This window comes from Cyprinus carpio, chromosome A20 (assembly GCF_018340385.1).
Source record: "Cyprinus carpio isolate SPL01 chromosome A20, ASM1834038v1, whole genome shotgun sequence".
Classification (NCBI taxonomy): Eukaryota; Metazoa; Chordata; class Actinopteri; order Cypriniformes; family Cyprinidae; genus Cyprinus; species Cyprinus carpio.
The window spans coordinates 4359198-4381807 of record NC_056591.1 but is presented as its reverse complement, the minus strand read 5'-3'; the positions used below and the strand labels follow the sequence as shown (position 1 = coordinate 4381807).

Genomic DNA, 22610 nt, shown 5'->3' with positions numbered 1-22610 from the left:
AGGCAGCGTCAGCGGGAGATGCGTCATCATGGCGTCACTTCCCGTACCAATTGGCAGTTGCTGTTGCGGGAGCGCCATGTTGGTTCAAACAAAAGAAACAACTTCATTGCCTTCATAACAGTTCGTGACAGGCCACAACGCAATGGCGGAATATAACCTGCTTCTCAGCTTCTCATAAGCCGGAAATTTTCATAATGCCTTTGTAAGTATCTCGTTGGAGTTTGAAGACAAATACGATCAGAGCAAACGCGAGGTCCCGGGCCTTATGTCACGAATCGGTCGCAAACTCAACACGTTAATCAAAACATTTGATGGTGCTGTTTAGTTGTTCAACTGGTTTTCATTGCATTCATTTTGAAATCAAACTTGTCGATATGCACCAGTTAATGAGAGAAAAATGATCAACATGCTGTCATACATAGAGATAGGACTCATAGTAAGCTCGTCTGCTTGTATGTATGGTCTGTAAATCTGTATAATTCAGTGATAGCTGAACTTTATTCAGATTTGTAGATCAGTAACGTTAGTGCACGTATAGATGTAGGTCAATGACTTAAAACTAATACCCTTCAAGGGGGCGTTCACACAAGACGCGTTGTAGCGCACTAAACAACTAAAGACGACACGCACCGGAGCCGCAAGCAGCGACGCGTCTGTCAAAGTTGAACTGTTTTTATCTTCACTTGGCGGATTGCGCGCGACCCTAAGAAAAAAAAAAAACGCAATGTAACGTTACATAAACTAGGGTTGATCGATACTAAAGTAAATACAGAGCCAGGACCACCGATAGTTTTTCTTTTAAAAGCATGCATTTGAATGAACCAGTTACAATCTGAAAATTAACAATAACTCATCCTGATCTGACCAAAACATTACATGCACAATTGCTGTATGGGCATTCTTTGCTTTTCTGAAGGGACTCTGACTTCTCTCTTCTAAAACTCTTAACGTGAAAAATGCTTAGGAGCTCATGTTCATGTTAAGTGCTTTTCTCCCATAGAAAACAGTTATAAAGAAACTGCTTGACGTGGCTGAATGCATCAAGAAAGTAATATTAAAAGACCAAGCACAGCATACACCTTATTACTGTAGCAAACTGTATACAAACGAGCAGATGAGCCCAGATAAATGAAAGCAACGCACAGTTTCACATAAAGTGTTTTCCTCCCATAGAAAGCCATTGTAAAACACTTGATGGATGAAGACAGTGATATAAAAGACCAAATTCGATATACAATTTATTAATGTAATATACTATGTGGAAGCATGCAGAAGAGTCCAGAAAACGTTTTCCTCCTATAGAATACCAGTGTATTATATGAAGGATTTCCGTCCTCCCCTCTTCATTTCTTTTGCAGCTCAGAGTTCTCTTTCTCTCTTTTTCTTTTCTTTTTAATTTCTGCCGTATCTCTTACTACAGTAGAGCAGGGAGGGCAGGAGGAGCAGCGTGTGCATACGAGATGAGGAAGGAGCAGCGTATAGACACGCACAGACATGTATAATATTTGATGAAATGGGAGCAACGTACTGACTCTGAGTATCGAAAAGAGACACTTAAACTAAAGTATCGATCAGATACCAATAACAACGTTGGTATCGATACTGTCGATATAAGGATCGATCCGCCCACCCCTAACGTAACCAATTAAAATGTAATGCATCACTTGTGAAAGCACTCCACAACAGTCATATGCACAATAAATACAGTCTTTGTTATTTAAAATACTTGTCATACGCTGAGCTGGTCACTTAGTACTCAAAAAGTGTTTGTTTACATGGAAATGTCTGCGTCAAACTGGGTACAGGTGTGCCGTTGTTCTCGATGATGCAGGAAAATGCTTAATGTCTTTATTAATTCTGTAGTCTCTTGCATAGTATTAAAGAACGAAGATGTTTACCAAGGAGTGTTGTCTACAGAATATGCTTCTGTTGAGTCTGAGAATTAATGTTGAACTTTTTCTCAGTCCAATTACCAGTCAGGTGCAGACAGCCCAGCAGACCCCAAAGCATTATGGGATCACTTCTCCAATCAGCCTGGCACAACCTAAAGAGGCTGATCTGGTTCTCACACAGAAGCTGATAGAGACGCTCCGACCCTTCGGCGTTTTTGAGGAGGAGCTGGAGCTGCAGCGGAGGTAAATGAGACACGCTTCACTTATTTATTTGATGCATTTTGACACCTAGATTGCATTTGAGACCATGAGCTGGTTCATTACTGTTACACAATACACACCTTTTAATGAACATGCACAAAGTTCATCAAATCCATTGCTAGGGTTTTCCCACAAAATTGATGTCACTTTCCAAAGGGTTGTGTTACTAACTTTTTTTTTTTTTTAAGAGATTTTACAAAAGTATTTAGCGTTTAAAATTATGAATATTTGGGAATTGTAACAACATTCCCAAGGAAGTGTGTTTTGTTCAAAAAATGACAAAAACAACAAAATAAAGAAACAATTGGGATATTTCCTATTTTACCAGGTGATATTAGAAGTTCCCACAGCAGCCAGGAACCACAGTATCAACAGCCACTGAAATCAAAGTAGTAAAATGATTTTGCATTGACTTCTACACTGACGTTCAAAAGTTTGGGGTCAGTAATTTCATTATTTTATAAAAATAAAAAAAAATCAATGATACATTTCGATCATTGTGTGTATGTATATATATATATACATATACCTACACACACACACATATATATACACATACATATATATAGTGTTAAAAAAGTCTATTTGAAATAAATGCTGTTCTGTTGAACTTTCAAGAAATATTAAACATTCATCAAAGAATACCGTAAATAAACAAAACACACAGTGTTATGTTTTAACACACACACACAAAAAAAGATTTTGTCATGTAAAACTGAAGACTGGAGTAATCGGCTGCTTTAAAATGTTAAAAATCTATAAAAACAGAAAACAGTTCTTTTATAACAGTTATTTTGGTATTATAATTTAATTTATTTTTCTTATGTTTTTAAATTTATTATTAATCAAATAAATGTAGCGTTGATAAGCATGAGAGACTTATTTCTTAAATATTACATGACCATACTTGCCTTAAACTTTTGAATGGTAGTGTATGTTAACTTAAGATGAAATCAAATAAAAACGGTTTATTTTATTATTATTATTTTTTTTGTTTGTTAAATATTTAATTCAATACACATCTATCTATAAATATGGATAAATATAAATAATAAAGCATAGTCTTGTCCCAGCTTTAGGCTTTATCAAATTGCTTTTGTATTAAGATGTTTTTTTGCCCACAGAATCCTAGTGCTTGGGAAGTTAAATACATTGGTTCAGGTGTGGATTCGTGAAGTCAGTGAAGCAAAGGTATCTTTTTGTCCTTTTAATTACGATATACATGAATAACTGCTCACAGATACTAACTGTTATATATTTTCATGTAATCACAGAATATTCCATCATCAGTGATTGATAATGTTGGTGGAAAAATCTTCACGTTTGGATCCTACAGACTTGGAGTTCATACCAAGGGTAAGTTCTAGATGGATCAGGACGTGTACTTCACACAGTCTCTGTGTGTCTCTGATATCTGATTCAATAACCTATTTGTGTAGGTGCTGATATTGATGCTCTCTGCGTGGCACCCCGTCATGTGGAGAGATCAGACTTCTTCTCCTCGTTTTATGAGAAATTAAAGGAGCAGGAGGAGGTCAAAGACCTGAGGGTAGGATGCCTTTTGTGAATGGCGTACATATACGTCTGACCTACACTATCATAGGTTTAACGATTGATTTTTGCTCTTGCCTTCTAGGCGGGAGGAAGCGTTTGTACCAGTGATAAAGCTGTCCTTTGATGGCATTGAGGTATTTTTTTAAACATCCTTACATGCATGAAATAAAGGGATTGTTCATGCCAAAATTATCATGTCGTTCTGAGTACGTGTGTGTATATATATATGTATATGTCGATATGTTTTTGGCAGATTGACATACTGTTTGCCCGACTGGCACTACAAACCATTCCAGAAAACCTGGATTTGCGAGATGATGGCTTGCTAAAGAATCTTGACATTCGCTGCATCCGGAGTTTAAACGGTAATTAGTCATAAATGATTAATCATTTTGGGGCTGAGTATTGACATTTTGAGAATTTATTTTGTTAATAGGTTCCATTTTGTGTTAAGTGTTTTTAACTACTATGTTTTTATATTTTGTTTTTTCATTTTGTTTAATGTTTTTGTTGTGTGTATTTATTTTTTTTATATTTTTTTTTTATTTTGTAATTACCTGCATGTAATTACATCTGTAATGAATTTTTATAATTACATTTATAATTACACTATTGACTCATCCCTTACACCTTAACCCACCCTTAAACCTACCCATACCACCAAACCTGTCCCTAACCTTACCCATATTCCACCTCAATAGCAGCAAAAGTGTTTTGCAATACAGTATGAACACAATAAGTACATTGTACTTATTTTTTGATGCAAGTACATAGTAGTTAAGGCCACTTAATATAAAGTGGGACCAGTTTGTCTAACGAAAAACAATCTTTCAACTAATGCTGTAAAGTATACAGGGAACCCGTCAGTTGGTACATTAAAGTAGGTAATTAAAGAGTCCAACAAATTCAATTGCTATTTTTTTATATATATATATATAATAAAAACACTCAAGCAAATGTTGTAAAAAACATTTAAGGCAGTTTTTTTTTTTTTTTATAAACTTGAATGATGTAATTGCTTCTACCCCAACTGACCCTTCACAAAGACCTGCCCCCCTTTATATATATATAATAAAAAGGCAACCCACCACCCACCCCCTTGGTTTGTAATTCCCCCCCACCCCCCTCCCCCCCCCCCCCCCACCCCCCCCCCCCCTACACTGGTTACTGTTGCTACGTCTGATAAGCCAGGGTCGCTTGCATGTTCTCACGCAGTGAAAAATACATTGCAGCGCAAAGTGGAAACTAACAGCGTGGCGACAGACAAGACAGAGCAGGTTACTTTTGGTATGAAACAAAGTCTCAGCTTTCTACTTTTTTTTTTTTTTTTTTTTTTTTTTTTTTTTTTTAAAGAAATTCAAACAATAAATACCATCTTGTGTCGTGACAGATCGCTGTAGCGCCTCAGTTCAAATGACATGTGAATCAATAATCCCTTCTGCTTCACTAGTTATAGCACGAAATAACATCAGAAGGTATCATGTTTCAACCGCAGACTGATGTCAGTGCACAACATTTTTCAAGTACAAGTCCACCGTCGTTAATCTGCTCTCCTGTCTGGAAAAAATGGCAGATTTGCTGTTATGATTGTTCAGATCGCCTGTCAGTCAAACTCCTGGCAAAGGGTCAACTCATATTGGTTGATCAAAATCAAGATCGATTAATTTATAATGTCAAGCCAAGCCCTATATCTTGTTTGCTTAAGTTTCCCCCTGGTAATCTTGGTTTGTTCTTTTTGATTTTCTAAATGTGTTGACTTACAGGTTGCAGAGTTACTGATGAAATTCTTCACCTGGTGCCCAACATAGAGAATTTCAGACTGACTCTAAGAGCCATCAAACTGTGGGCCAAACGTGAGTAGTTGCTTGTCTGTCAACCTTGCATTATGTTCTGTTCATGGAACATGCCACAGTTGGTCAAATGTGAAAACAATCCCCACAGTGACCTTAAATGTCCTGCAGTGTTTGCAGGAGTTAGTGCAGTCAGTGAAAAGCAGCACTGCAGCTTTGTGCCTCAGGAGATTCCTTTGGCTTGCGTTTGGTTCAAAGTATTAAAGAAATAATTGATATTATTTGAAACTCTTACAGGTCATAATATCTACTCAAATATCCTGGGTTTTCTGGGGGGTGTATCATGGGCCATGTTGGTTGCGAGAACCTGCCAACTTTACCCCAACGCTGTGGCATCCACACTGGTCCATAAGTTCTTCTTGGTTTTCTCAAAGTGGTGAGTTTTTCAAAGTGAACTTGTTACCACTGGTTTGAAGTCAATGAGATAATGCAGAATATACATTTAAACTTCTGGTCTTTGTTTCCGGAGGCCTGTTCTCTTCAAATTGATTGATTAATTATGTTTCTTGCTGGCTGGTGTTTTCAGGGAATGGCCAAACCCTGTCCTTCTGAAGCAGCCTGAAGACTGTAATCTCAACCTCCCAGTCTGGGATCCCAGGGTACTCCTTTATTCATAGATTTATTTGCCTGTTTATTTATTTGTATTTTTTTTGTGTGTGTATAGTTGTATCTCCAAAAAATTGAATATCATGGAAAAGTTCTTTATTTTTTGTAATTTAATTCAAAAAAGCAAACTTTCTTATATTCTAGATTCATTGCACACAAACTGAAATATTTCAGGAGTTTTTTGTTTTAATTCTTATGGTTATGACTTACAACTTAGGGAAATTAAAAATTCAGTATCTCAAAAAATTTGAATATTCCATTTTGAGCTTGATTAATTTTGAGTATAAATATATTTTTTATAGAAATAGTAATACATTAATATCAATATATGTCAGTAAATAACACTATTCACCTATATGTAATTTGTTAAATTCTGTGTGGGAAGAATTTAAAACATTTGTGGAATTGTGAAAGAGACGTGGAAATCAAACTTCCCAATGACATTTCTGGTATTGGAGGTTACAAGATGAAGTGAATAATTTTTTGCAGCAATAGTACCAAATAGAACTTCAAAAAATTTAAATGAGCACCAAAGATTAGGATCAGTATACTGTTAAAATTCCTTAATTACTTTAGGGCCCTATGATATCCGCGATGCAGAAAACGGAATCGCGGAATCCAGTCATAAAAACGGAATTCACAGTTTAACGCGGAATGTCACGGAATTTGTCAAATTTTGAATGAATTAATCAAAAGTAGGTCATTACACTCAAATCAAATCGCTATATGGACTAGTATCTAAATATTAAGCCGCAAAAGTCGATTTAAATATGAATCCTGCATGTTCTGCATGTCTGTTAATGAATGACGCAGACGCGCGGATTCATGTAGCCTACTACACACACAATGCGCACACCTGACGCTCGCAGTGATTTCAGCGTCTGTGTCGCACTAAATGAGGATGTAAACACATGAAAAACATCTCCAGAACTGCTCTGTTCATGAGCATTTGACCGTTTGATTTGAGGAAAACTAGGGTCATATCGAATATACAGAACTGTAAAGGTATTCACGGCAACCCGTCAAAATAAAAGTCCGGTTTAATTTAAAGACATTTTTCAGTAGAATGTACATAGCCTACTACTACTAAAATTATAATTATATACAATTATATACCTAAAAACATGAATTGATGGTTTTTGCAGGATAGTTCAGCTCAAATTTAAGACTTTAAGACCTTTTCTAAGACTTGCACAAATAAAATTAACATGACTGTAAAAAGCATGGTATACAGGTCAGACACAGGTTTTCACAAAAACAAAAAGTTTTATAAAATGATAAATTTCACATTTCAGCCTTAAACTTTTCACGTTTTTTTATTTTTTTTTTAAGAAAATTGAGTCAAAGGTATTAATATAATTGATACTTTTGACTAATGAAATTTATATAATTTATTGAAAAAAAAAAAAATTTAGAGGCTGAAATGTGAAATGTAATTTTATAAAACTTTTTGTTTTTGTGAAAACCTGTGTTTGAACTAATATCAATCAATTATTATATGAATTAACGTAAATATATATTTATTAACATCTTAAGGGATAATCAGCAGTTTGCCATGCATTAAAGGATTTTAGATGCACGACATGGAGGCCAAGAACCACCCGACGCAAAGCGCAATGCATTAAAAATCCTTTAATGCACGGCAAGCCGTTGATTATCCCGCTTATTTTACAGTCATTTGCCAGCATTGACAACTTAAAGCTGTTTATGATGTTAGCAGCACAATATTTAACCAGAAGGGTTAAAATGACGTTTATTTTCGTCAGTTAAGTCTTGTTAAATCTAGCATTCTGCTAGCTTCAAATCAGATACAGAGATGAAATAGTCTATCTATTTGAATGAATTATAGCATTTATTTGAATGAATTATCGATCGATCTGTCTATCTGGAGATGCACCGTTTGCTGTTTTCTTGGCTGATTCCTATTTCCTATTTTTTTTGGAAGTGTGACCTGGCGATAACAATTTTTGCCGATTCAGATTTTCTTTCTAAGGACTATAATTGACAGCATATACAAACAAAAATCTATGCAAATTTCAATGCAAAAATTATTTACATAATAAAAAAATTATTACACATTACAATTCCCCCAATCTGGACTAAGTTACAGATTTTCTCTCACTTGAACAACTCTCAAAATAAAGTGCTCTGTTGAAAGAGGACGAAACAGAAATACATACAAATAAATGTTGAAAAAATGTAATGATACTTTTAAATATGACTAAAGTACCAGTATGTGGCGGCAAATGTCTGTTTTAATAAGTGAGTCATTTATTCATTCTTTCAAGCGATTCATTTAAATCCAGAAAGGAGGCAAGTGACTGTCTTTATGAATGGGCCACTGAATCATTGACTCATTCGATTCATTCAAAAATGTGAATTCATTCAGTAATGAAACACTGCTGTGTGTTGCTCGGAGACACACAACAGTCCTGCTATGGCTTTGATCAGAACTATTTTCATCAGCAAAATTTCACAAAAACAGTCAATATTTTGTCTAAAATCGAAGTCACTCAATTTTAACTTCCTGTTTATTGAAATACTATTGTGTAAAATCAGTATCACATTGCAGTTGTGTTGATAGTGATATTCGGGGAAACATCATGGCCATATAATGTTGCTAACCTAAATCATATTTTGTAAATATCTCTGTTTTTTAAAATATCTCTGTCTCTCTCACACACTCACTCAGGCTGTGCAAGCCTCATCTGGCATGACATAAATACATTATCAGTTGCCATTTAGACTGATTTGGATTGAAATTAGTATATTTTTAGAGGTTTGTGAGTTTTTTGTAAGAGACTGTGAGTGTGCATGTGGCTGTGACGTCATTGGCGGTGCAGCTGGCAATAAAAAGATCTCGGAATCCGCAAGACGGGAGATTGACATGTGAAAAATCGGCCGATTCCGATCACTGGTCAGTCAATCAGTGCATCTCTAGATACAAACAAGGAAGCGGTTTAATTTCTTTGATTTTACCTTGTTGCTGAGAAATATAATGTAGCGATCTAGTATCTATGCTATTTTATTAATATAAGTCACGGGGCAGCACCAACAATCTGCAGCCCAATTTGCATTCTCTGGCCTCTCTCCCTCTCACTGTGTTTGTGCGAGTGGTGTGTGTGCATCAATTAAAACTGTGCATTAATATAGAACGGTGATTAAACTAACTTGGAACTACCTGTGCATTAAACGGTTTTAATGCATACCTGCCAGCCAATCAGAATCGAGTATTCAGACAGACCAGGCAATACATTTTTATAATGCATTATCTTCTTGTTGATCCACCAGTTCACATTTACAGCTCTGTTTGAACAAAAACAGCAGATGGGAAAATGCAAATTCATTCTCTGCCAGCAGGTGGCGCTGTCAGAACGTCAGAAATATCAAAGTTTCCCTGGTTACGGCAGTACTCAAAGCAGCACAGCATCTGACTTCAGCACTCATATTTATTCAATGAAATCATCGCCTTTTGAAGTTTAATCGTCACATTCAGCCGTATCGCAATTCTTGATTTTCCGTCCCCAAATTTAAGACCTCCTGAAATCATAATTTCTTGTACCATTTAAGACTTCTTACGGCCTTAAATTTAAGACTTTTTAAGGACCAGTCAACTTTCCTAATATGATAATAATAATAGAATGCAATTGTTTTTCACTCTAACTGAAAGTTTCATCTGTCTGCGCGCCGCTCTCTTCACTGCATGCACGACTGTACATCTAAAGGTATTTACTGGGGTGTAAGAAAATATCGATACATGTGAGTATCGCGATATTTTGTTTGGCGATACTGTATCGATTCTCAAAAATGGAATATCGATATTACAAAAAAAAAAATCATACAAGATTCTTGGCAGTTGTTTCGTTTTGAGTTTACATCCCGACCGCTAGATGGCAGTCTTCATCTCTGAATGACAGTGAGAGTAACAGGAAATACTAGCAAAATTATTGGGGGTCGTTAATTTTTGCATTAATATTCGCTATTCGCTATTCGCTGCTAGTAATGGAGGATGAAAGAATTGTCCCTGTTCCTGGTTCGGTGTACAAAGCTGAAGTGTGCCGTTATTTGGGCTTTTGTGGTAACGTCCACCGCGGGACCCTGGCGAGGGCGCCGCCTCGGTCCCACCGCGTCCCGTTTGTAGAGGGGCTCGTGCGGGGCGGGTCGAGATGGGCGGTAGGGTCGCCTAGCGCGGCGCGGCTGCAGCTTTCTCTAATTTTGGGGGCGTTTTGTGTAGTTGGCGGTGCTCGCGTCGCGGTTTTGGCTATTCCACGCAGAACATGAATACAAACTGAAAAACCTGTGAAATCCAAGTTGAAAGGTTTCGACTTTTGTATTTATTTTATTGTTTTACAATTGTTTTGTTTTCTTTAGGAATCCTGTAAGCACTTTTTAATTAATATTAAGCAGATGTAATTTTTTGTTCAGATCAAAATGTTATGACATTGTATGTCACACTTGTAAACCGAAACTGTGAACCTTTAAAGCAGGTTTTAAAATGTATATATTTTTATAAAATACATTTAATACGTATTATACATTTTACTAAAGGATCCTGCAAGCACTTTAATTCCCAACACCCCCACCCTTTACTCGTACTGCACAAAAAGTGGTTCTATAACGTTGAATGTTACAGGGACTGATTATTGCAAATGCAGATCCCACTTTGTTCTGGTTAAATAATTTTTATTTACTTATTGCTAAGGTTTGCATATGGTGGTGTGTTCTTACAACATACAGTTCTACCAAATTTTGCTATAAGTTTGATAGCATCATATAATTGCTGTTAATAGTGTTCATCGTTTGTTTGATTACGTGTTTAATTGATTTTTCTGTACATTTCTGCCGTATGTACATAAACTGACAGTCACCACTGAAAAGCGTCTACTAAATATTGTAGAAAATTTTCTGTAAAGTTGCTTTGCAACGATTTGTATTGTACAAAGCGCTATACAAATAAACTTGAATTGAATTGTATTCGTAATGACAGCTTTCCTAAAAATATATCATATTCCTAAAACAAGAAATATCCCAGTATATCACCTTGCTGACAGTATCGCAGTGTATTGCATCGTATCGCAACCCCTGTATCGTGATGCGTATCGTATCGCCAGATTCTCGGCAATACACAGCCCTACTTTTAGTGGTTAGTGTATTATTTCAATTTTATATTAAATTTTCCTGATTACTTTATTGTGCATTTTGTAGTGTAAGATGTTTATGTATTTCTTTCTTCAGTCGAAAAGAAATTAAGGTTTTTGATGAAAACATTCCAGGATTTTTCTCCTTATAGTGGACTTCAATGGACTCCAAATGGTTGAAGGTCAAAATTACAGTTACAGTGCAGCTTCAAATGGTTATAAACCATACCAGACGATGAATAAGGGTCTTATCTAGCGAAACAATTGGTCATTTAAAAAAAAAAAAATATTGGTATGCTTTATAAACACTTTTCTCTCACTTCTGCCGACTGTCAATACTGGAAGACCTTCCGGCGGATACATTTATTATTATTTATTTTTTTTAAATGACCAATAGTTTCGCTAGATAAGACCCTTATTCATCGTCTGGTATGGTTTATAACCCTTTGAAGCTGCACTGAAACTAATTTTGACCTTCTACTGTTTGGAGTCCATGACATCTACTACATGCTGGAATGTTTTCATCAAAAACCTTAACTTCTTTTTGACTGAAGAAAGAAATACATACACATCTTGGATGACATGGGGGTGAGTAAATTATCAGGAAATTTTAATTTGAAAGTGAAGTAATCCTTTGACTGTAGTAGCAAGCCGTGGTGCAGTAGGACCCAAGTGGCTCTACCAAGCTGACCTTGATGTGCTTGATTATAAATTTGATTTTATTAGAAAATAGCGTTTGGCATTTATTTATTTCATTATGTCAAAAGGCTTCACAGTCCGGATGGACGCATCTCGCCATCCGGATTCGGCCCGGAGTCCGCCAGTTGGCGACCCCTGGTCTATCTGCACAACCCTACTTGATATAGGTAATGAGTACAAAGTGACAGTCAGGAAGAGTGTTGAACTAATAAGAAGAACATTATCATCACAATATTGTTGGTGCTGGTTCATTTTAAATGAAAGTAATATCGAACATATCGTAAATGTTCAGAATATTGCTTTCTTATTCTGCTGTCATGTGTTGTCATCAGACATGAATCATACTCAAGCTTTCTGCAGAGGGCTCTATAGACCGCTACATTAGCAAATCATTTACTAAATGCTACAATGATTTTTCTGTGCTGTCTCAGTTAGGTTACTCATGAATTGTGCTTTATTGTACTGCTAATGTTTTGGGCTTTTTTCCTCTCAGGTAACCCCCAGTGACCGGTACCACCTCATGCCGATCATCACACCAGCTTACCCTCAACAAAACTCCACTTACAATGTGTCCACCTCTACTCGGGCCATCATGGTGGAAGAGTTCAAGCGGGGTCAGTCTCATTTCTGAAGATCCCTAGAATCATTCTCATAGTATAATGAAAAGAAAATATCAACATTTTCTCTCCCTCATGTTGTTTCAAACCTGTAAGACTTTACAAGATTAGATTTTAGATTATGTTCACCTTTCAAACTGCGAAATTGAAGGGGGACATGGTCTCTAGTTCCAAAGAATTACCATTTAAAAAGTGCCATGAATATAATGTACAACTTATGTGCTATATGTACTGTCTTCTGAAGTTTTGTTCGAGGAACAAACCAAAATTTAAATTGGCTGAAAAACCTCCCCTCTGACACATCTCTGAAATCTTATTTGTGTCCAGCTATATTCAAATATGGGTCTAGGTGGTGTATAAACTACTTTCATGGTGCTGTTTTATTTTGTCCTTGAAGTACAGCGTGTAACATCTGTTACTGTGTTCCACTGATTAAAAACCGAGTCATACAGGTTTGGAATAATGACGGGAATTTCACTTCTGGTTGATTGATTTGTTTTAAGCTAAAAGACACGGATATTGCGCCAATATTACACTCACATTTGAATTGTTAACTCCTCACAGGTCTTGCAATCACGGATGAAATATTGCTGAATAAAGCAGAATGGTCCAAACTATTTGAAGCACCAAACTTCTTTCAGAAATACAAGTATGTATTAAGCTGCATATCCTGTTGGACACTCATGGTGAGAATTAATCATTTCAATAAAGATTTATTTCTCAAAACTGCACCCACACACATTCATAGCCCATTCACAATTACTATTTTATGTAATCCGTGTCATCAATTTGAAATAAAAGCAGAATTTTGCATACTATCAGTTTATGCATATGTAGTACAACACAATGTCTTTTATGACACTTTAACGTTTTTGATAATTAAAATGTGTTACAGTCCTGCTGAACAAATTACAATTGTAGCGCATGCCTGAAATGTAAGCAACTTTCTTTTTTTTTTTTTTTGAGATGGTTAAATTTATATATTTTAAAGGTAGGTATTTAAGTTTAAAGTGGTTTTCTAATTAAAAAGGTTTTACTGGTTTTCTTGTGCTATATTAATTTGTATACAATTCAAAAATAAAATGTTTTAGTTCACAATTCGTACAATGTATTTCTTGTTAGTCTGTGTTTTCATAGTGTTTCTAATTTTGCTTTATTTTCTATTTCCGTCAATGTTTAGCATTTAGTCGGTCTGTGTTTTTGTTATTTTTTTTAATTAGTGTGGTGTGAAGTTCATCATAACGGCTTGAAGTCAATATTTCAGTCAAAAGAAACAGAATTGAAAAAATAAGACTTTTTTTTTTTTTTTAATGGTTAATGATGGTCTAAAGCAATCCAATCAAGTGTTTTTAGTGGGTCAGTCTTTAACAAATTTTAGCTCATTTCAACCCTTCACTGTACAATACAATCTTCTCACCCCACATGAGGATGCAGCGACTGTATGCAGTTCATTGTGGTGCTCAAAATTCATAATCACCATTATTTCTCCTTAAAGACAATGTAGAAATTACCTGATTTCAAAGAATAGATGAAATATGATTGATTTACAGTATCTCATTCTGTGCTGTCCAGACAAGTCAGTAATTTGTAATCAATGTGGGAAGAAATGTCCAAAGTGTGTTACTTTGCAGAAAAATACCAAGAATACATTCACAAAGGAGAAAATTTGAACATTTTATTACAAGTTATTAACTTTTAAGTTGCGGTCAGAAGCAAAATATCTTGGTTTTTGTTTTAATCTCTATTAATTTGAGATATAAGGAGCTATCTCACAGAAAATCATGCATTTTTGTAAGAAGTATAATGCTTAAAAAGGTTGTACATGAGACCATTTGTTCAAATAACAAGTAACCTGTATTGAGTCACTTTGGTAAGACAAAGTTAAGAAGTTTGGTTTCAAATAAACGTGTTTGTGAATTTTTAGTAAGAAACGGGATGGCATAGTTCACCCAAAAATAAAAAAGTTTCTTTCTTCTGTAAAACACACAAGAAGGTATTTTGAAGAAAGTTGGTAACTAAACAGTTGCTAGTAGCTATTGACTTCCATAGTATGGGAAAAAAAAAAAAGACTATGTAAGTCATTAGCTACCAGAAGTGGTTTTGCAAAATATCTTTTGTGTTCAGCATAAGAAAGAAACTTATAGGTTTGGAGCAACTCGAGGGTGAGTAAATGACAAAAGTTTCATTTTGGGGTGAACTATCCCTTTAAGAACATTCTATTTCAGTTTGATTGACATAATTGATCAGCATTTCGATCTTTTCATGTTTCTGATCTACTGTGAAAGATGCTGTGAAGCAGCTGTTAATGTTGTTCAAATGCTTAGTGTGTGAAGTGTGTTCATGGCTGGATGTGAATGATCCCTGCTGGGTTGAGTGAAGATGTATTTGTCTTTGGACAGAAGTGTCAGTGATATCGGGGCGGGACGGCCCTGTAGGTTTTGCCGGGTTTGGTTGAACAACTGTGGTCTAAAGGATGTAATGGCATTGTTCTGTCTTTTATGTCCCAACATTATATAGTGTTGCTAGCAAGTGCACAGACAGAGAAGCAGCACTTAGAGTGGTGAGTACAGCACTGTCACATGCTTTATCGGACTGATGTTCAGCTCGTGTTCCCTGCATCAGTTTAAAAATTTTGTAGGCTAGGACTAAATTAACTGTTTGTCTGAAAGGGTGGGCCTCGTGGAATCAAAGATCCGAATCCTGGTGGGAAACCTGGAGAAGAATGAGTTCATCACACTCGCTCATGTGAATCCACAGTCGTTCCCCGGACCAAAAGAGGAAATTGACAAGTGAGTTTAAGATGCTTTTGTCCTTTTTCTTTCTTGAACTTGATCAAAGGCTTAAAACTGACATAAGAAAGCAAGGGATGTCAAATGGCAGTCTTTACTCGCTCTTTCCTTTATTTTTATACATACAGGGAGGAGTTCAGCACAATTTGGGTAATAGGTGTTGTGTTCAAAAAAATGGAGGGTCCAGAAAATCTCAATGTGGACCTGACGTTTGACATCCAGTCCTTCACAGACACAGGTAAGTCTTGCTTTCTCTTGGCAAGAGAGCAAAAACACACAGCTTCTGTTTTCTAGATGTTTGTTAGCATTGCACCATGATTAAACTTCTCTCAGTAATCAACATTTGTTCTCTGAATGGCTGTAGTTTACCGGCAGGCGATCACTAGTAAAATGTTTGAGGCAGATATGAAAATCACAGCCATGCATGTGAAGAGGAAACAACTGCAACAACTACTGCCCAAAGTCGCCATTCAGAGGAGCAAGAGAAAGGCAAGTGTTCATCTGTTACTTTGCAAATAGGCTGAACAATCGTTTCAAAATCTAGAACAAAATATAAGTGATTTCAAGGAAGAACTTATTTTTTCAAGGTGTCAAGATAATGGCTTATTGATCTTAAATATTGCCGTTGTCTAAAATTTTAATTTTGTTATTTGACATCCTGGAATTTATTGACCTTGACACACCATTGAGGGTCTACATGGGTCCTCTTTATGATATCATTGGTTTACCGTTTTTTTGGCTTCTTGCGTGTTTTGTGACTTTGATTTAGTGGAGCAAAGCCTCACTGCCTGTTTTTAAATTACTATTACATGATTATGCTAAATTCTTTACTCTAGGAATTTAAGCATTTTTGATCAGTGGTTCCTAACCTTTTTGTATGGAAGCACTTTTCTGCCACTGAATAAAAAAAATAAAACAAGGTAATTGCAACTTTTTTTTATCTCACAATTCTGACTTTTTTTCTCAGAGCCGTGAGATATAAACTTGAGAGTTCATAACTTGCCATTATGACTTTATAATGAATTGTGAGTTATAAAGTCAGATTTCCAAGTTATAAATTTGTTCGCAATTGCGAGTTTATATCTCGCAATTCTGATTTTATAACTTGCAATTGTGAGAAAAAAAGTCAGAATTGTGAGATATAAACTCGCAATTGCAAGTTATAAATTTGCAATTCTGAGTTTTCTCGCAATTGCGAGTTTGAATCTTGCAATTCTGACTTTTTTCTCAGAATTGCATGTTCTGAAGGCAGAATTGCGAAATTTAAACTCGCAATTGCGAGGAAAAAAAGTCAGAATTGCAAATTTATAACTCGCAATTCTAACTTTAAAACTTGCAATTGCGAGTTTATATCTTGCAATTCTGACTTTCATTTTTTCTCACATTTGCGAGTTATAAAGTCAGAATTGAAAGTTATAAAGTCAGAATTGCGAGATATGAACTTACAATTCTTAGGAAAAAAAAAGTCAGAATTGTAAGATGAAAAAGTCGCAATTACCTTGTTTTATTTTTTATTTATTGGTGGAAATGGGCTTCCCTATTTTTGACTCAAATTGTCCAACACAATATTTGAAGGCCCCCCGTGTTTGCTATATAGATATTTCCTCCAGTGTTTTATGATAGTCTGTTTGTTTCCAGACTTTTTTTGTTAACAGAAATGGGAACTGTTGATATTTAATGAAACACATTTCATTATTTGATTACAGAATATTCTTTAATGTCCTTAAAAAAAAAAAAACAGTAGTTGGAAAAATGATCTCCGTTCATGTTAGTTTGTTTCATTTTTTAGCATTTTCTTTCTTCCTTTCTTTCTTTAAATACTTTAATTCTTCCTCTGACTCACTGTTTTAAAAGCTTTTTTTATTATTATGATTTTTTTAAATTGATATATAGACATTTATATATAATTTTAGTGACTTGTAATATTGATAATGAGTAATTTCTTAACTCTCTTGTTTTTCTCTGTGTTTTCCTGTAGCATTCATCTGATGGCCTGCGTGCGATGAATGATGGCAGTCTCGACCTCTCAGTTGACAGTGACAACAGCATGTCAGTGCCGTCCCCCACGGGCCCTTCGGCTGCCAAGATCGCCCGTGCCTCCAGCCCTCAGGGGTAAAACATCAAACCACTTCCACCTGGTCACCTGCTCCCCTAACTTCATTTTATCTCCATTAACCACTTGTCAATTTTCTGTAACTTAGATCATTTGGGAATACCAGAACACATGCCCTTTTCTTTCTTTTTCTCCTCTCCTCTCTCTCTGACTGCAGCTGCACTGGGACTGCCACAAACACCTCAGATTTGCAGGGAAAAATGGACAATTCAAGAGGAAGCACGCTCCTGGCAGCTGGTATGTCATTTTAAAGTAGACATATTTATTTAGTAATTTTGTCATTTGATGGAATAGTTCACGGATTGAAGATTTTCATCATCTCTTACCTCATCATGTTGATCATTGCAGAGGATGGCACTAAGCCAGATAATGTTGGGACTTCCAGCAGCAATGCCACGCAGAAGGGTGCAGCTCCACTAAAGCGGCCCGGCTCACCAGTTCTGCATGACTCAGAGAAGAAACCCAAAGTGGACAGTGTACAGCAGACCCCTCATCCCAGTCCATGTTTATCAGCTGGCCCTGCCAATAAGAGACCTGCCTCACCCCTTGGGAATGAGACATCCAAGAAAGTAGAGGAGGTAAGACAACGCTCTCATGTGGAATGTTTTTTAAAGTTTTATTTTCAGCATTGTGTTAATTTTGTATTCTACACCTTATTCAATTCAATTTTGTGTGTACATTTTTTGCCCCATTCAAGAGTCACTCATTAACGTTACATATAAAGTGTGGATAGCACCTGAATAGTATAATTAAATCCTACTCTTCCAGCTCTCAACCCCAGAAGCAAAGTCCTCGGGTGAAAATGATGGCCATGTAGCTGTGGATCCAGAGGTAATGACTTTTTTTTTTTTTTACTTTTTGTTGCAAAAGTGGCAAAATGTGTATCCACTGAACCCGAAGAGGCAGTTTGTTGTGCATCACTCAGTTTGAGTGTTTGTCATGACTGTTGCATTTTGTTTTTTTTTCCCAGCAGAGCGTTGAGGTGGTTCCTTCAGAGGGTGAATCTAAAACAGAGACAGAATTAACGGTAAACCAATGATAAACAGGGTATGCTAGTTATAATGATAAATGCAGTGAATATGTGAGAAGGCAAAATGCTGATGTTGTTTCCTGTCGTTCTCAGGTAGTGGACACCGCAGAGAAGATACCCCCTACGCAGGTAAGGACAAAATTAACAATTACAAAAGAATCCTTGTCCTATTTAGGCACAACTCGAGTCATTTTCTGTTCTCACTGAAAGCTCACGAAACACCACCGAACAGAAGTTTCAATCTCTAATGTTTTAAAATATCTTTTTGTATTAATTTGCAGTAGGGGTTATGATGTACGCCCCAATGTTTTTATTCATCATGGTTTTAACAAAAATATTAAGCAGCACAGCTGTTTTCAACATTGATGATAAATGTTTCTTCAGCACCAAATTATGTTATAGAACGATATCGGTGATGTCTGAAGGATCAAACTGAAAATTTAGCTTTTTAACAATTAAATGACTTTTTTTAAATTTAAGAAAACTTCTTTTTATTTTTTTATTTAACAATTACTTTATATTTTAAATTGCATTTTAAAATATATTAAAATAGAAAACAGCTATTTTAAATAGAAAATATTTTTATATTTATTTTTTTATCAAATAAAGCCTTGGGAGCATAAGAGTCTCATTATTTGGTCAGTAACATTAAACAAATCTTACTGATCAGATTTGAAGTAGTGTAAGATAATTGTGATTTGTAGGCAAGCAAAGAAACATTTTAACAGTTTTTAAAGTAACATACTATAATAAGGATCTTTGAGAATGTTAAAGATCAGATTCTGCAGTGTTTGAAGGGCTGGAGAGAGGCTTTGGTTTAATTGTATTTATTTCAAATATCATTCATGTGATGATCATTATTTAATTTGAGATAGTCTTCTGTAGAGCTGAATGGAAAATTTCTATCAAAATGTCCAATGAACAAATGGATAGTGTCCACTACAGAGGATAAAGGTATTTTCAGTTATGGAAAGCAATCTACAAAACAAAAAAAAAAAGGTTTATATAGGTAATTAAGTCATATTTTTGTTAAAGTTAATGTACAGAATTTTGAACCAATGAGATTAGTCAATTGATTATTCCCATCCTTAGAATTCAGGGTAACACTTTATGTAAGTTAAAGTAATTTTCCCATTTTCTGTGACCTAATCTGAAGTGAGAACTATTCACTCTTTATTACAAATTCCTATACCTTTACTATGAGCTAATTAAACAGTAATAATTTGTTAATTACAGTGATAATGAATAAAGAACTCACAATTTGTATAGAGTATATTAATGTATTAACTACAGTTTATAAACTATGAATTAACTATAAACTAATAGTTTGCAAATGATTTGTAAGTACTTTGTTAGTGTATACTTTTTAAGAGTTACTAAATTTGATTTAATCTGATGTTAATGTTCTGCAGATAACATCTAACGCTGATCTGTCGGATGTCCCGATCCTCCCGACCAACCCCATCCCTGTGGTCAAGAACTCCATCAAGCTGAGACTCAGCAGGTAGAAGCGGCTCAATCCTTGGCCAGTATCGTACTCAGGAGGTGAAAAAGTCTCTTTGTTTCCTGCCCATGTGCAACACGGCTCTCCACAAGGGGGCAGCACTGTTCTTCCGCAAAACTTCCCTGTGCCCTCTCCCTCCCCCCTCCCCTTTGGTACAATGCAAAAAGGAAAAAGAGATGTCATACCCAAAAACCTCAGTGTGATTTAAGGTGTTCGTGTGATTTGGTGCACATGCTTTGTAAATCCTATCATCCTTCTGTTTTGACCTGAAAGACAGTGATGCTTTATGCCCCCCCCCGTTCTTTTTTCTTTCTTTTTTTTTTTCTTTTGTACATCAATAAAGAGGCATGTAATTATATTCCAGGGTACAGTTGGTCCATTGGAGACCAATCCACCATATTGTACAGAGCTGAAGGTATAGGTGGGCATCAAAGCATGCTCAGTAGCTGGAGATGCGCTGAATCCGCGTGAACTATTGACAGTACTAATCTGACATGGAAAATGCACAGCGGAGGATATGGCTAGCTCATCCAGATGATTCTAGCTCACTAATGCAGCTGTAATTTAACCAAATCAGTCTCAGATTAGTGTAAACACCATCGTTTCGCTCCGCTGTCTTAGCAGGGCATTAATTATGGGTGTTATTAGGAGTGGAATAGATAGTATTCCCAACATGCTCCGAGGAGACCAGTGCTGGCCGTTCATTTTGGCTTGTTTTACCACGTGTTTATGTGTGTATGTATGTATGTGTGTGTGTATGTGTATATATATATATATATATATATATATATATATATATATATATATATATATAATAATATATATATATATATATAATATATATATATATATATATATATATACACACACACACATTAAAATATAATTCATTAAACTAGAGACAACAGTTTTATTTGCTTTGAACAGCTTAAGTTTTCCTGTTATATGCTGGGATTTTCCTAATGTGGAATCGAAGGTGCGTTTCTTTCGAATGACTAATGTGATGAAAATGGCAGGTCATCTCGTTACTGTTGACCTGATTTTCAGGATATGGATGTAAAAATATAAAAGACTGATTTAAGTTTCAAACGAATGATGGTTTATTGGGGCAGGAGAGTGATTTTGTTCATTTCTGTAATGTGTACAAACTTTTCTTACTCTGTGTTGTTGGTCTGTGTTGACTCTGTGGATTCGTGTTTAACGGTGAAGCTGCCGCCCCAGGAACATTGTGGTCACAGCACAGATTCACTCCTGTGAAGCGCCTCCTATGGCCTTGCAATGTTCTTTCATACGCTTATTTGTAAAGACACGGTATTGTACTTTTTCACAAATAAAAGTCTACGTTGTTGCAAAGAGAAATCACTGTTTGTTTTATTTGTGTTGTCTTGTAACAATAGCGTAATTATTCTAACGCAGTGCTTTTCACATTGCACACATTTAAACAAAAATGTATTTATTGTTGATAATATATGTTGAATAATTTTTCCATTAGGTTTTTCTCAATCACCCTCCAAAAAAAATAGAATAATAATTTACTGTTTAAATTTAGCTGAAAACCATTAAATAGCCCAACCATACTTTAGATATATTGTTGAAGACTACTTTTTTAACTTTAAATATATTTTCATAGCTAATATTTCAGACAGAAGTATTATTTTCAAATCAATTCCAGTATGCCCTCATTTAAGTGTGTTCAGCGAATCAGACTTCATATTTATATAATTTAATTGCCAATATACTTGCTTCTTCACTTTTATGCTTGACCTGGGCATTGGAAAACAATTTTTTTTGGCCACATTTTGTTTTGTCCTTGTTACGGTGTAATCACACAAATAAGTACTGATCAACGGTAATTGGCAACATGTACTTTCTTGACACGAGTGGTTGAACTAGGTATTGCAGTCCAAATTCAAAATATTGGAGAGGGTTTTTTTCACCCGGCCCCTCTTTCTCAGACTTGAGGCACATGCAGGTTGCCAGATTGACAACACAAACAGGAACAAGCGCACTTGACGATGAATGAATTTAAATACACTGTGTTTTCCGCCAACTGGCAACCCGGGGTGCCGAAATACAATTGGGTAAATCAGGTTTCATAAACCAAAACAAAGAATGACATTCCAGGCTGGAACGTAAATTTTTAAAGGAGAATAACTGACTGTAGCATTGTTTTTCAGATAAACCAGTGTGTTAACTTAGCATGTTTCTTAAATATCTGCAAACATTATAATATTTTTATGCTGTAGTAGAGTCAAAATCTTGCATACGGCAGCTTTAGTGTTAGGGTTTGGTGTCGCGTTTATTGCTTGCAATTATGCATAATTTACTGTTATTACTACAGGAATGTAACAAGGACACATTAAAATAAAGTATTATTTTTAGTCAAGGTGTAGGAAATGACCAAGCGGCAACCTCCCGCTCTCTCTCGTGAAGCCAACACAGAAGTGACTTAAACTGTAATTCGTCAACTGGCCACTAGAGGCTGGCTGCAAAAGGGAGTCAGTCTTAAAAGGACTTTGAGCTTCAAAAACGCTCTTCAGAAAACTACGATTGACGT

The 22610-nt window shown here is 35.7% G+C and overlaps 1 pseudogene; it reads left to right on the top strand.

Moving 5' to 3' along the window:
• The first annotated feature begins 19 nt into the window (after nt 1–19).
• Nucleotides 20–21412, top strand: LOC109046652 (annotated as a pseudogene).
• The last annotated feature ends 1198 nt before the right edge of the window (nt 21413–22610 follow it).